General features: G+C 45.9%; 1 non-coding gene and 1 pseudogene across 1 annotated transcript; both read right to left on the bottom strand.

Annotated features, from left to right (window-relative positions):
• Window positions 1-993: 993 nt before the first annotated feature.
• Window positions 994-1,157, bottom strand: LOC132118708 (U1 spliceosomal RNA). Its single transcript, XR_009425936.1, has one exon. It is a non-coding gene; the product is annotated as a U1 spliceosomal RNA (small nuclear RNA).
• Window positions 1,158-1,509: 352 nt separating this feature from the next.
• Window positions 1,510-1,685, bottom strand: LOC132118812 (U2 spliceosomal RNA; annotated as a pseudogene).
• Window positions 1,686-6,737: the final 5,052 nt, after the last annotated feature.

Raw genomic sequence — 6,737 nt, forward strand, 5'->3', positions numbered from 1 at the left:
GAGGTGGCTCAAATGGCTATAACTCCAGGAAGGAGTGAGATCCCTTCACCCAAATCGGCACACCTGTGCAGGGGCTCAGTCAGCGGTCAGGTGTAAAAGGGCGCTGCGACAGGCCACTAGGTGGCGCTGTAAGCGGAAAAATAAGAAAAATGAAATGTAAAAGGACCATCAAACAAAGATGGAAACACCTGAAACGCTGTGTGATGGTAGTACCCTCCCCCGTCTGCAACGTCACCGGGCCTCGCCCCGATCGGCCTGACGCTGGCTCTGCGGCGACAGAGAGTACGGCATCCCTCGTAACTCCCAAACGGTTCGTCGCAGAGCCACGTGCCTTATGTCATCGGAATCCTTGGCTCGAGCCGAACGAGATGCAGGTCTCAGATTGGCTCGTCGCTCTGACGAAATTTTCGGGTATTTGGGATTTTGTCGAAAACCTTCTTTTGCAAACTAGCGGCAGGTATTTGGCCCAGTCCCACCCAGATCAGCACAGAATGCTTCTCTGGAGTCTGACTGTCAATAATCATCCAAAAAAAGTGGAAATTTCCATTCACCTTGGCGAGGGGACCTCAAAACGTGCCAAGGTGGTGTGGCCGAGGTGGCTCAAATGGCTATAACTCCAGGAAGGAGTGAGATCCCTTCACCCAAATCGGCACACCTGTGCAGGGGCTCAGTCAGCGGTCAGGTGTAAAAGGGCGCTGCGACAGGCCACTAGGTGGCGCTGTAAGCGGAAAAGAACTAATATGATTTGAAAAAGCACAACGAAAAACAAACATGGAGACAGCTACAGCTAGGCTGCAGTCAATCCAATCGACTTGCAAAGTGAGGTCTGTGCAAAATTCGAACTAAACCACACACCAGGGACCGATATTTCAAGAGCGTAAGTGATTTTGTTTAATGAGCTCAAAACACATACCCAGCATGTGGCAGGACTCATCATTCTGAAACTAAAAAGTAACTGAGATAGATCTTTCTGCTTTGTTTCACCAGTTAATTCAGGGGAGAGCGCGAACGCAGTCCCCCACTACCATAAATTATGCAGTCGAGATTCCCACATTTGGGGAATTCGCAGGGGTCAGCATGGCCGTAGTGCAATGGACAAGCCTCGCCCTGGGTGAACCGCCTTCTTGATCATGGTGTCTCCCCTGCCAGGTAAGTATGAAAACCCAGGCGGCCAGCCAGAGGTACAATTTGCGTCTCTACCATCCTCACCAACGGTTAGCCCTCCGTAAACCCCAACAAAGGAAGGATGGGCGACTTCCATTACTGGCCTGGAAACTGCTTCCCAACGCTGGTTTTAGTTGACTCCCTTTAACCAAACACACCGAATTCGATACATCACCTCGTCAGTGAAAGACTCCGAGACCTCAGGTGGGAGCATCGTTAGTGGAAGAGTCCAACACCTCAGGGGGGTGCCTCAGAAGAGAGTCCGCAATAAACCACAGGACCTGCAAAGGCAGACCTCATTACTTGCTCTGCTATTCGTCACAATAAATGGCATTCCCGAAAAAGGGAAAGCACACCGTTCCTGGAGACATTGCAATACCAGGCCGATGCGTGGAATGGACGGGGCAAGCCCCGGCTCCAGCTCCGTGATCTAAAAATTCATTTAATATGTAGTCCCCGGATGGGGGACGTATCAGATATTAAACTGATAAGAACAGATTTTTTTCTTTCGAAAAAGTTTTATTGTCACCATTTACATTTTTTCCATTTGCATTTTTACTTTCACACACATTTTTTTTTTTTTTTTCAAGCACACATTAAAACAAGCCATATAATATATAATAAATACACATGGTAAAATGAAAGAAACAATCATTGTTAAAAAAAAATGATTAAACCACAGTGTTTTGCTTGTTTTTAAAAGTCCATATTTGAGGTGTGTTTAAAAGGTGCGATCGGTTTCAAAAGTAAAATACAAATTTAAAAAAGCAAACAAGCCTCATATGCATGTTAATAAAACCAATTTCATTAATAAAACACAATAAAAACCAATTTATAGGATAAAAACCAAATAAAAAAAAAAAAAAAAAAAAAAAAAAAAAAAAAAAACATCTGTTGTGCAAGACCGGGGGTGAGTCCTTATCAAGTCGGTCTTCACCCCACTCTCCAGAACAGGGACATGAGATGCTGCTTTACAGGCTCAGCGGAGATCCCCTCTCCTCCGGCCCGCTGGCCCGCTGTTCCCGTAGCCAGAATGGTGAGGGTGCATCTACGGGCAGCCAGGGTCGGTGCCTGCCGGGACCCTCTCTGTGCGGCCCCGGCCCCCCCGTCCGAATATCGTCGTCCGGTACCCCTGCAGCATTGATGTTACCTTTAGCTCGCATGCATGGAGGGTTACCGTAACGCGTTTCCCCACCAGCAGGTTTCTGGTGGCCCAGATGGCATCCTTGATGACGTTGAGGGTGAGCCAGAGCGAGGTGAATTCCTGTGCTGTCATGTCCTTCAAGCCCCGGCCCACCCCAAGGATGGCGAGCTGGTACCCGAACTGGGCCCCACCTGCTGGTAGGCACGGGAAATACAAGGGGCCGGTCTTGGCCCACAGGTCCCGCGCAGCACCGCACTCCCAGAGTAGGTGGTGGACGGTCTCCGGGGAATTGCAGCCGGACCGAGGGCAGATGGGGTTTTTGGCCATGCCTCTGGAGTGCATAACCGCCCTGACCGGGAGGATCTCATGAGCCACCATCCATGATAAATCCTTGTGCCTGTTCTGGAGAGCGGGGTGAGCAGCGTTCCTCCAAACTTGTTTGGCCTCACCTAGTGTGAGGCCTGGAACTGGACTCACCGGTTCCCGGTCCTGCACAACAGAAATGAGAGACTTGTGTTTAGTTAAAATGGTGACATCTTCACTCTCTAAAAGATATTTCTTTAAAAAATTTTTTATAAAACTGTACTCTTTAGGCAAGTTAAAAGACACTGGGGTTTTCAAGTCTACTGGTAAAATTTTCAATGTTCTTAGGTAAGACCCCATCCAAAATCGCACCATTGCAGCCGTCTTGTTTTCTTTGGATGGGGTCATGGCATAACTAATGTGCAGGGTGGTGAAGCGGCTGCCTAAAAACAGGTGGGGGTCTGGGAGGCCTTTTCCACCGTTCTCTGGCCTTTTCTTGATGGTCTCCCTCTTCAGGCGCTCCCACTTGGACCCCCACAGGAAGTAAAACACCGCCCTCTCCAGTCTCACCAGGAACCGCCGAGGGGGGCTAAAAACAGAACAGACAAGTAAAATCAGAGGTAAAATCACAGATTTAAAAATTAAAATTTTACCTTCAATTGTCAACTGTCTTAGTCCCCAAAACCCCAGTCTTTTCCTAGCTTTCCCTAGCAAGTCAGTCCAGTTGTCTCGTCCACCTCCGTCTTTATCAAATTTAACGCCTAAAATCTTAAAATCATTGTCTTTAAAAACCAAATCAAGTCCTCCTGTGTCCGCGTCTCCCCACGGCCCGAAGAGCTGGGCCTCGGACTTGTTTCTATTGAGTTTGGCGCCCGAGGCCCGACCGTACCAGTCAGTCAAGTCCAGTGCTCTTCGTATGGATAAAAGGTCCGTGGCTAAAAGAGTTACGTCGTCCATGTATAAAGCACAGGTCGCCGTCAGTCCACCCGTCCCAGGAACGTCCAGTCCTTTGATCCATTTGTCCCTTCTCAAGATCTGTGCCAGTGGCTCAATGCAAGCCACATACAGAAGAGGAGATAAAGGACATCCCTGACGGACACCACTGTGTATGTTCACAGCTTTGGAAAGATGCCCATTTATTAGAATTTTGCTGACTATTCCCTTGTACAGCAGTCCCACCCAGGCTATAAACCTCTCTGGAAACCCCATTTTATCCAATACCTGGAAGAGGTACTGGTGCGAGACTCGATCAAATGCTTTTTCAAAATCTAAATTTAGGACTACTAGCCGAATATTTCTGTCTCTCGCGTAACAGATGGCGTCTCTAATCAGCACTAGGTTGTCTGTTATCTTTCTTCCGGGCACAGCAGAAGCTTGATCCGGGTGGATCACGTCCTCTAAAACAGTCGACATGCGTGTCGCTAAAATCTTACTAAAAAGTTTACCATCGAAATTTAAAAGCGTGATTGGTCTCCAATTTTTTAAGTCAGTCCTGTCCCCTTTTTTGTACAGTAAAGACACTATCCCTATCCTAAAACTGTCGGGTAGTCTGTCAAGAGTCTCAAAGTTGTTAAAAACAGCCAATAATTCATGTGCTAAAATATCCCAAAAAGTAAGATAAAACTCTAGGGGAAGTCCATCTGCTCCTGGGGACTTCCCCTTTTTAAAACCTTTAAGAGCTTTATGTAATTCTAAAATATTAAAATCTTGGGATAAAAACTTATTTTGGCCATTAACATTCTTGACTAAAAAATTTAAAACTTCCCTTGCCGTATCATCGTGTACATCTTTTTTACAATACAAATCCTCATAAAATCCCTCTACATTTTTTAAAATCTCTTCTGTTGTGTTTGCATCCCTCCCTCCTACCTTAACACTGGTTATTGCCCCTCCCCTTGTTATTATCTTTTTAAAAAAGTAACTTGTACACTTTTCACCTTCCTCTATTTCTCTTTCTTTGCTTCTTAAAATAACACCTTTACTTTGGATACGAGATAAAACTGACATTTCTTTTTTTACATCTGTTATTTCTTGGCTAAAATCAAAACCATTATTTAAAAGATTAAAATATCTTTGTAATCTTTTTTGCAACCCCATCATGCATCTCTTTTCCCTATTCTTTTTATCTTTCCCTACCTTCCTAAAAAACTGTCTTGTCCGGTCCTTTACCATTTCCCACCACTGTGCACGTGTCTCATAAAAGTCTTGGAGGGTCTGCCATTGGCTGAACTGCTCCCTATATTCCCTAACCACTTCTTCATCCACCAATAGGGAACAGTTCAGCTTCCACATCCCTCCTCCTACCGTCACACCCGGGGAAAGTGAAAGGGTGCAAGACAGCATCATGTGATCAGAAAAAAAGAGAGGGGTCAATGTTGCATCGGTTGGCGGGCAGTCCCTTGTAAAAACATAGTCAATTCGAGAGGCTCTGGCGCCATCACCACTGAACCAGGTGAAGCCCTCCTCTCTTTGATGCAGTTGTTTAAAACAGTCAACTAACTTAAAATCCTTGACTAAATTTTGTAATAAAACCGATGTCTTATCGACCTTAAAATCTTCTCCTACTCTCTTCCTATCTGTTTTTGATAAAACACAGTTAAAATCCCCTGCTACTATTAGGGGAGCCCTGCCTAACATGTGGGGCTGCAGGTCTTCTAAAAGCTCATACCTGTCATTTTTTTCTGTAAAACCATACACGTTAAGAACCTTAAAATCTCTCCCTAAAAAAGTCAGGTTTGCTAAAAGAGCCCGCCCTTCCCTCACCACAGTGCTATCCTTCACCGTGATGTTTGAATTTTTTATTAAAATAGCGACACCATCATTCTTGTTGAAGTTAGAGCCACTCCATATTGAGGGCCCCATGGTCCACATCTCCTCCAACTTCCTGTGGTTACTTAAAAAGGGCAGAGCACACTCTTGCAGTAAAAACAAATCTGACTTAAAAGACTTTAAAAGGGATAAAATGCTCTGTGCTCGCAAGGTGGACCTCACACTTCTTACATTTATGGTAGAGATAGTGAGGGCCATGAGCAGTATGGTTAAAACAGTATGAGACATTTAAACAGAAGACTAAAAGACTACAAAAATATGCTTAAAATCATGTTTTATCTTGTTTCACCTGCTCTTCCTTTCTCCCAGATGAACTGGGGCCCGGAGAGCAGGTGCTCGACACATCGGGTGCTACAGAGAAACCCTCTTGTAACTCCCTAGGCGACGATGTTCTTAGCTTGATGTGCAAAAAGGAAACCTCATTTGGGGATTCTAGGGGCCACATACGTTCTTGATCTTCCAAATCGGAACTATCAAGCCGCTGTGCTGCCCTAGCTTTTTTCTCCTCTGTTTCCACCAGAGGAGATCCCGCAGGTCTTTTTTGCACTTGAGCATTTGGGAGTGAACACTCAAATTCACTCCCACTGGATTCCTGCACCAAATCTGACACCGTTTCTAGGGAAGAGCTTGTTTCTTCCTCGCTCACTTCTCCTTCCGTGACTTTTTCCAGTTCAATATCTGACTCCGCCCCTGTGGCCGCCCCACTTCCTCCTTCCTGCCCAATCCCTGAGGCCGGCTGGGGATTTGAAATTCCCGCCAAAACCTCAGGGACCGCCTCCTCTTTCCTTTGTTCATTCGTTTGTTGCCCATGTGGGGCGGCCATTTTGAGCTTGTTGGCAAAACTTTTAGGGCAGTCTCTGTAGAGATGGTTTGTTTCTCCACAAAGATTACACCGTCTGCCATTGGTACAATCATCAAAACTGTGACCAATTTCTCTACACTTCCCACATATTAACTCTTGGCATGCTTCAGCGAGATGACCAAACCTGCAACACTTCCTGCAGAGTTTGGGCATTCCTTGATAATGTATGTAGCCTCTGTTCTCTCCGAGCACAATCATGGAAGGCAGATGTTTCAGGCCCTGGTAGCCCCCAGCGTCTTCCCATTGTTTAATGGGAATTCGCCAGGAGCATGTCCAAATGCCATCTTCATCCAACACTTTGACAGGCTGGCCTCGAACAGTGCAAAATCTACCCAACCAAACACAAATATCATCTCCAGTCACTGTTTCATTGAACATCCTGACAATCACAGTTTTAAGTGTGTTATCCGAAAGTTTCTCGACAGTGAACATGGA

The sequence above is a fragment of the Carassius carassius genome, chromosome 37, assembly GCF_963082965.1.
Source record: "Carassius carassius chromosome 37, fCarCar2.1, whole genome shotgun sequence".
In the NCBI taxonomy this organism is placed as follows: domain Eukaryota; kingdom Metazoa; phylum Chordata; class Actinopteri; order Cypriniformes; family Cyprinidae; genus Carassius; species Carassius carassius.